Source organism: Triticum aestivum, chromosome 7B (assembly GCF_018294505.1).
Source record: "Triticum aestivum cultivar Chinese Spring chromosome 7B, IWGSC CS RefSeq v2.1, whole genome shotgun sequence".
In the NCBI taxonomy this organism is placed as follows: domain Eukaryota; kingdom Viridiplantae; phylum Streptophyta; class Magnoliopsida; order Poales; family Poaceae; genus Triticum; species Triticum aestivum.
The window spans coordinates 291,506,199-291,515,813 of NC_057813.1; positions in this window are offsets into that span (position 1 = coordinate 291,506,199).

Genomic DNA, 9,615 nt, shown 5'->3' on the forward strand with positions numbered 1-9,615 from the left:
GTATGAGCTATACTCTTTAGGGAGTTTCGCTTCCGTCCATTCAGCGATAAAGTCGGCCAACACCTGGGATTTAATACCCCGGCATGGGTTGTATACTATTTTGACCGGTAAAAGCTCAATGGACCATTTTGCTATGCGGCCAGTGGCGTCCCTGTTATTGATAATGTCATTGAGTGGTACTTCAGATGCCACTATGATCGAACACTCTTGAAAGTAGTGTCGAAGTTTACGGGATGCCATGAAGACTGTGTAGGCTATGTTCTGATAGTGGGGGTATCAGGATTTACAAGGTGTAAGGACCTCTGATACATAATACACTAGTTTTTGGGTAGGGAATTTATTTCCCTCTTCCCCTCGTTCGACGACGAGCACAACACTAACTACTTGGTTAGTGGCAGAAATATATAATAACATGGGCTCTCCAACACCTGGTGCAGCTAGGATTGGGTTGCTTGCAAGAAGGGTTTTAATTCATTCCAGTCCGGCTGTGGCAACATTCGTCCATTTGAAGTTGTCAGTGCGTCATAATAGCATGTAGAGTGGTATCATTTTTTTCTCCCAATTTGGAGATAAAGCGGTTTAAGGCCGCGACGCACCCAGCTAGTTTCCGGACTTGCTTTAGGTATGTTTGTATGGCCAATTGTGACAAATCTCGGATCTTGGCTGGGTTTGCTTCAATATCTCTATGGGAAACAATGGACCATAGCAATTTTTTGGTTGGAACTCCGAAGACACATTTTTCTGGATTAAGCCGTACATCGTATGTTCAGCTGTAGTCGAAGGTGAGGTGAAGATCGTCCACCAGTGTTTCGACGCATTCTGTCTTCATGACTACATCGTCCATGTATGGTTCGACTGTTTTGCCGATTTGTTTTTCCAGGCAAGTTTGAATCATACGCTGGTAAGTAGCCCCAGCGTTTTTGAGCCCCAAGGGCATGGTGTTGAAGCAGAAGGGACCGTAGCGGGTGCTGAACGCGGTTGCAGCCTCGTCTGATTCCTTCATCTTAATCTGATGGTATCCGGAATAGGCATCAAGGAAACACAAAGAATCATGCCCTGCCGTTGCATCAATAATTTGTTCGATGCGAGGCAATGGGAAGGGGTCTTTAGGGCAAGCCTTGTTGAGGTCCTTGAAATCGACGCACAAGCACCAGGATTTGTCCTTCTTCGGTACCATAACCAAGTTGGCTAACTGAGGGAGTCTTGGATTAGGGGGTGTCCGGATGGCCGGACTATGACCTTTGGCCGGACTCCCGGACTATGAAGATACAAGATTGAAGACTTCGTCTCGTGTCCGGATGGGACTTTCCTTGGCGTGGAAGGCAAGCTTGGCGATACGGATATGTAGATCTCCTCCCATTGTAACCGACTCTGTGTAACCCTAGGCCTCTCCAGTGTCTATATAAACCGGAGGGTTTTAGTCCGTAGGACGAACAACAATCATACCATAGGCTAGCTTCTAGTGTTTAGCCTCTCTGATCCCGTGGTAGATCTACTCTTGTACTACCCATATCATCAATATTAATCAAGCAGGAGTAGGGTTTTACCTCCATCGAGAGGGCCCAAACCTGGGTAACAACATCATGTCCCTTGTCTCTTGTTACCATCCGCCTAGACGCACAGTTCGGGACCCCCTACCCGAGATCCGTCGGTTTTGACACCGACATTGGTGCTTTCATTGAGAGTTCCACTGTGCCGTCGCCATCAGGAAGGATGCTGCATCACGTCTTTAAAGACGGCGCTGTTGCTAAAGGAGCTTTGGCTTTCGGCCAAACTCTCTGGCTAGGCAGTTTTCTTATGACCACCTGTTCGGCCGCCGCGCCGACGATGACTTCTCGGGTCATCGAAAGCAATCTCCACGTCAACTCGGAACTCGCCGAGCAGTTAGATCCCATGGAGCTCTCTTCCTTAAACGAGCTCTTGGATCGCATCGCCGCCCTGGGGGTCGCTACAGACTATGATCAGATTGGGCTTAAACCCGATCCAAGAGAAATTGACTCTCCCCAGGTCACCCACCACGTCAAAGTGGTGGAGGAACAATGTGGAAAATCTATACCCATCTTAAGGACCAAATATGTCCGGATTCCCGATCCCTCCAAGCCGGATACCCGCGGAGGGGAGGACGTCACTCAAGCCCTGAACCTAAAGTCAGACAGTGGGCTAGATTCATTGGACAACATCCAAGAACCCAAGCTTCCGAATTCGGAAACTCCTTGGCCCCTGAGCCTCAGATCGGGCAAGGTTTCGGATTTAACTCCACCCGCCCAGCCTAACATAAGGGATCTATCCCAAATTCGGCAAGAGCCCACGAAAACAGTACATCATTACTGGGCCAGATTCCCCCTGGTTATGAACAGGATAGAGGACTGCCGCGAGGAGGATGCAATTTCATCCTTTTGGAAAAATTGCACGGATATCGGAATCCTCAGCGCCATAAGTCGCAGTGATATTACACGCTTCGCTGACTTGGCATCCATGGTAAGAAAATACTGCGTGATGGAAAGCGTCCGGAAAACCGAAATAAAATTCTAGGACGATCCGGCCCTGAATACAAGCCTAGTCCGAAATAAAAGGGCGCATTATCGCCATGCACAGGGGTTAATCACCAAAAAAAACCTCTATAGGGTATGGAACTGTACTGGAGGGATGGCTCAATGGACCCTGCAAAATTCATAGTACAGAGGGCGTCACACCAACTCATAGCCTTAGAGCATGTTGGATATTCCGGCAGGTGGCCAAAAGTGGCGAGGAGCTTCTAACTCCAGAATCCGCAGAGCACCAGCCCAGGAATACCAGTACGGTATCAACAGTCTTTGAGACTTTCGCATCAAACAATATGCGGAAACGAACACTCCGCAGCCTTACCGAAGTCTACGAGGTAGCAACAATAAATCCATGGAGTGACACGGCTATTACCTTTAATGCCAGTGACGAACCTAAATTCCGAACAGCCCGAGCACCAGCCGCATTGGTCCTCAGCCCGATAGTGGACGTCTTTCGACTTACCAAGGTACTCATGGACGGTGGCAGTGGGTTGAACCTCATTTATGAGGAAACCCTTCGAAAAATGGAAATAGACTGGAGCCGCATTGAGCGAAGCAACAGAGCCTTTAGAGGAATAATCCCCAGTCGGGAAGCATGCTGCACAGGAAAAATCACACTTGATGTGGTGTTCGGCACGCCGGATAATTACAGGTCCGAGGAGGTCACATTTCAAGTGGCCCCGTTCAGCAGCGGATACCACGCTCTGTTAGGGCGAGAGACATTCACAATTTTTCAAGCTATACCCCATTACAGGTACATGAAGCTCAAAATGCCCGGACCCAATAGAATCATCACTCTTGCTAGTGACCCGGACATAGCACTCCGCGCCAAAAACAAGAGAGCCGCACTGGCCCTCAAGGCATTATCCGAAGCCCTAGCGGCCGAGGAACTAACTGCGCTGCGCTCCATGATGGACAGGGATGACGTGATACTCGACAAGAGATCCAAGTCCACCTCCTTTAAACCGGCAGACGAAATAGTCAAATTCCAAGTCCATCCAACGGACCCTACAAAAACGGCCTCCATCGGGGCACAATTAAACCCTGTTGTAGACGCCGCACTACGAGAATTCCTACGCGAAAATTGGGGCATTTTTGCCTGGCACCCTTCAGACATGCCAGGAATCCCACGCAGGCTGGCCGAGCACAGCCTAAACATCCTAAAAGGATTCAAGCCTGTTAAGTAGGCTCTTCGGCGTTTCTCTGAACCTAAGAGACAAGCCATGGGAGAGGAGCTAGCCAAACTACTGGAAGCCGGATTCATCAGAGATATAAAACATCCGGACTGGCTAGCAAACCTGGTGATGGTACCGAAGAAGGACAAATCATGGCGCCTATGCATCGATTTCAAGGACCTCAACAAGGCTTGCCCAAAGGATCCCTTCCCCCTCCCCCGCATTGATCAAATCATCGATGCTACCGCAGGACACGATTCATTGTGTTTCCTCGACGCATACTTCGGCTACCAACAAATTAAGATGGCAGAGCCAGACCAAGCCGCAACGGCAATTATCACCCCATACGGCCCATTCTGTTTCAACACAATGCCCTTCGGGCTCAAAAACGTCGGCGCAACATATCAGCGCATGATTCAGACATGTCTGGCCAACCAGATCGGCAAAACAGTTGAAGCATACGTGGATGACGTGGTCGTCAAAACCAAACATGTCGAAACTCTAGTAGACGACTTGAGGCTCAAGTTCGATAACCTCCGAACATATGACATCAAGCTTAACCTAGAAAAATGCGTTTTCGGCATACCAACCGGAAAGCTGTTGGGCTTCATTGTATCCGGTAGAGGAATTGAAGAAAACCCAGCCAAGATCCAAGCTCTGTCACAATTGGATATTCCAAAGGACCTCAAACAAATACAAAAATTGACTAGATGTGTGGCGGCTCTAAGCCGCTTCATCTCCCACTTGGGAGAAAAGGCATTACCACTTTATCGCCTCCTCCGGCGCACCAAACACTTCGAGTGGACGGGTGCTGCCATGGCCGGACTCGAAGAAATAAAAGTCATATTGGCAACAAACCCAATCCTGGCCGCGCCTAACATCGGCGAACCAATGCTATTATACATCGCGGCAACTCATCAAGTTGTAAGCGCAGTGCTCACCGTCGAATGAGAAATGGACGGACACAAATTCCCCCTTCAAAAACCACTCTACTATGTGTCCACTGTCCTCACTCCATGCAAGTCATGGTACCCGCATTACCAAAAGATAGCATACGCAGTGTTCATGGCGTCCCGGAAGCTACAACACTACTTTCAAGAGTGTTCAATAACAGTAGCCTCTGAAGTACCTCTTAATGATATTATAAACAACCGCGACACGACGGGCCAGATTGCCAAATGGGCCATTGAACTCCTCCCGTTCGACATAACCTATAATCCATGGCGAGCTATCAAGTCGCAAGTTTTGGCCGACTTTATCGCTGAATGGACTGAAGCCGAACTCCCTAAAGAGTATGGCACATATTCCAACTGGATCATGCACTTCGACGGCTCCAAAATGCTAGCGGGTCTGGGGGCTGGCGTTGTTCTGACGTCCCCAACAGGAAATACAGTTCAATATGTACTCCAGATAATGTATACGGACTCTAACAATGCAGCCGAATACGAGGCCCTTTTACATGGTCTCCGGATGGTAGTCTCCATGGGCATTCAACGCCTAGAGGTGTGTGGGGATTCGAACCTTGCGATATCCCAAATAAATGGAGATTTTGATGCCAAGGATCTGAAAATGGTAGCTTATCGCAATGCCGTCCTAAAAATGTCAGCTCGGTTCGAAGGGCTCGAATTTCACCATATAGCCCAGGAAAACAATCAGGCAGCAGACGTCTTGGCACGCATCGGCGCAAAGCGCGATGTAGTCCCCCCCCCAACATTTTCTTGGAGAGGCTATTCAAGCCATCCGTACAATGGGAAGGGTAGTCCGGAAATAACAACCCGGACTCAGCCGCACCACCCGACACCGAACATTCTGACACAATGGGAGGCTGTGCCAACGAAGTAACATCCTCAGCCCACGTAATAACGGCAGTCATTGCCCCATGGACAGAACATTCTTAGCCTACCTAACTAGGCAGGAACTCCCCGAGGACTAAAACGAGGCACGCTGCATAGTGCGGCGATCTAAAGCCTACAAAGTCCATGAAGGAGAGCTTTACAATAAAAGCACCACCGGAGTCCCTCAAATGTGTATCTCCGAAGAGGAAGGGCGGAACCTTCTGGCTAAAATTCATGCCGGACTCAGCGGGCACCACGCCGCAGCCCGGGCCCTTGTAAGCAAGGCCTTCCGTACTAGATTTTATTGGTCGACGGCCCGGGCAGATGCTAAGGACTTAGTCCAACGATGCGTTGGTTGCCAATTATTTGCTAACCAAGGCCATATGCCACCCACCGCCCTCCAAACTATACCCATCACCTGGCCCTTTGCGGTCTGGGGGCTTGACATGGTCGGACCCCTTAAAGGGGGAACCCACAAGCAAAAATACTTGTTGGTCATGGTTGACAAATTCACCAAATGGATAGAGGCCAAGCCTGTCAAGACGGCCAAATCCGGACCAGTGATAGACTTCATATCAGGGGTCTTACACCGTTACGGTGTCCCCCACAACATCATCACTGATAACGGCACGAACTTTACGGCCGACGAGGTAAAACTCTGGTGCAAAAACATGGGCATCAAGCTCGACTACGCTTCAGTCTATCACCCACAAACTAACGGTCAAGTCGAACGGGCAAATGGTCTAATCATGAGCGGCATCAAACCCAGACTAGTGCGGTCCCTCAAGGAATCTAACACGCACTGGGTAGAGGAGCTCGACTATGTACTCTGGGGGTTGCGGACCACGCCGAATCGCACTACCGGATTCACACCATTTTTATGGTATACGGCGCAGAGGCAGTCCTGCCCTGCGACATAATTCATGACTCACCTCGCGTGCGCATGTATGAAGAAAAAGAAGCCGAACTCGATCGGCAAGACAGCTTGGACGCATTGGAGGAGGAGCGCGACGTGGCGAAAGCCCGTTCCGCATTCTATCAACAGCAGGCTCGAAGATACCAAAGAAGAGAAGTACGGGCCAAAACTTACAATGTTGGCAAATTAGTTCTACGCCTGCCGGACAAGAAAAAGGAAAAACTCAAGCCCAAATGGGATGGTCCCTTCATAATCGACCAAGTCCTGACTGGTGGAGCGTACCGTCTACGAAATGCATCGGATAACCGACTCGAGCCGAACCCATGGAACGCAGCACGCCTACGAAGATTCTACGCCTAGCGCCAGACTCTGTGTTCGTCTCCTTCCTCTTTCTATTTTTTACACATTAGCTGTCTTATATTTCTCTCCTTCTCCCTCTTTTTTCTATTACAGCCTTCTAAGGGCTCGTTTACGCCTCGCTCGCACACAATTGACACGATTTCTGCGCTCACTATACCTGGGGGCTTCTTTAACAGAAGCTTGTTTATACGGGCCTCATGCCCAACACATGCGTCACACTTCCGCATGTACCTTTTATTCACCATTATATGCATCGATATGACTTAAGTTTTGGCCAAGCTGGGTTGCCTGGCTCCTGTACTTACCCCTACGTTCCCGACTGTTCGGCTAGGTGGTAAAGGGAGCACCTCTGCGATTGTTACTGCCGGGTCAGCCGGATGTGTACCTCAGACTGGGTGAATCTGAAAGCTAGCGTTCTTAAGGGAATATTCGGTCGGTGAACTAAAAGATGATTTTTACCTCGTTTATTTATCCACCCCCAGATGCTTTTCTGCTTTTTTCGCAGTTCGGACATGCACTTTAGGGCATGCCTCCCAGGGAAAGGAACCCCTAATGGAACTATTCTCCCTGGAAGATGTTTCTTACTAACCATGTAATATAACATAACTAGTTGGGCACTTGTCTGATAAAGCACTAATGACCCCTACGCCTGGTCTCCACGCATGCCCCGGTTCTTACATAACCGAGAGGGTATTCGGACACACTCCGGACTATCGGGTCCCGAGGTTGAAGCAAAAAGGTCCACTATGACAAACGATCTACAATTCGGCTAGAAGGCATTTCACATGTCATTTTAAATTACATAGTCAATTTGACTGGGTATATTCCTCTTCAATACCATCCAATAGGCTATCTAGTTTACAGTCCTGTTGGAAATATTTTGCGGCCAACTCTACCTGGCCGTACACTAAACTGACAGGGATCTCCTTCCCATCGGGCCCCACAGGTCCGACTACGGCCATGTGGTTTGGGTCAGCCTTCGTGTATCGCGTCTTCACCATGGCCCAAGCTTCCCTAGTGCCTTGACGGTAGGCCGATATCTTCCATAATCGGAAGCGCCGCTGCGCTCCCTTCAGCTTCTCTGCAAGCTCTTCAAGGCCTTCGGGCACGGATACGGATGGCCACAAGGCTTGGGTGATGCCTTGTATCACCTGCCGAACTCGTTCATGCAGTTGTGAGAGCTCGGGAAGAAGGTCACCCGTAGAACCGGGCATTTCCTCCGCAGGTTGACCTGTCAGCATACCTACAGACATAACACTGTCAATTCGACTTCCTCGCTGAACTCTTCTTTTCATAGTTCATTCAAGCACTTACTAAAAATGCCGCGTCGAAGCTGCCGATTCTCCTTCACGGAGTCCGACAGCTGAGCACGAACATCCTTTAGTTCCACGCCCAGCTGGGTGTTGGCATCTTGAAGCTTGTTCTTCTCTTGCTTCACCCTTGTAAGCACACTCTCGCCGGCCTTTAACTGGCGCAAGAGTTGCTTCTTGTCCGGATCCACTCCGGCGCCATCTGCACTGTTATTGTCAGAACGGTACACATGCCGCACTTCATAACATACTTATTTTTCGAAGCGTATATTACCAGAGGGGGTCTCTTTGGACTTCCCTGTTGCCGCTAGTGCGGCCTCAAGTTGGGCTTTGCACTCTTCCAGCTCCTGGGATAGTCGGGTATTCTTTTCTGTAAGATCATGCACAACAAATGATCCTTAAATCAGTCATTCTAACTGTTTCAAGTCTCGGGGGCTACGGACATATATAACCATCAAATTTTCTCACCCGTATGTCTTTTACATACTGCTCTGTGGCTCTGGCTAGACCATTTTGAGCGGCATGGAGGTGCGTGTCTCCTGAATTAAAAGCGTCCAACGCCTCTTGGGAAAAACAAGCGTCACAAAGAACAGTCCGGCGACGCCTGTGGTTCATGGCACTCTCCACCTCGGAATTGGTGGCAGACAGCCCGTCCGCATCCTCTGTCGGAGGAGCGTCTGGTGCACGCCCCGTGTTCGCCTCCGCTTCCGGACCCAGCCTTGAAGCCCGGCTGGTGGACATAGTCCGGCGGGTGATCTTCTTCCTGAAGAGAGCATGAGCATTAGTATGCCTTGAGGGCATAAACCCTGGGCATTAAAATTGCATGCCATACCGTTGCGCTGGCGTCTCGATCCGGTCCGCACTTCTTTTTAACCCGCTGGGCCTTGATGGCCCTTGTTGGCTAGCCGCCGCGGGCTCGGCCCTCCGCCTCAAGGAGTTCCCCTGCAAAAAACGCCGTTGGTATACGAAAATAAGCACGGATGGATCCTCATGAAAATGCTGGAACTTCGGTCTCAGTTACCTCTGAGGCTGGAAGTAGTCCGGGATAATCGGTCGTAATGGCCACTAAGGTGTTGTCCTTACTTAATTGATGAAACACCCCATCAATCAGCTCCACACATAAGTTCCGGTCCTCTTGGGAGTCCGGGTCGAGGGAATGTTCCGGGTCCTCGGGTTGTGGAGGAGGGCTGTTTATCTCCTTTACAGTCTGGCGTAGCTCCTGCGTTGAAAGTGCTAGACTAAGTACTTAACTATGGGAATATGAAAACGGATGGGCAAGTGAAAGTGTTCACTTACCTAGCTTGGGGGATTGTACATAGAAAATTCGCCCCGTGGGTTGACACGGAGGAATTCCTCCTCTTCTCCCTTGTACAAAGCGGACAAGATCTTCATTAGAGTGGCAACCGAATCCGGCCCCTTACGGCCGCACCGGGTGGCATCGTCCTCCCTGTTGAAAACCCACATGGGGTGGCCTCT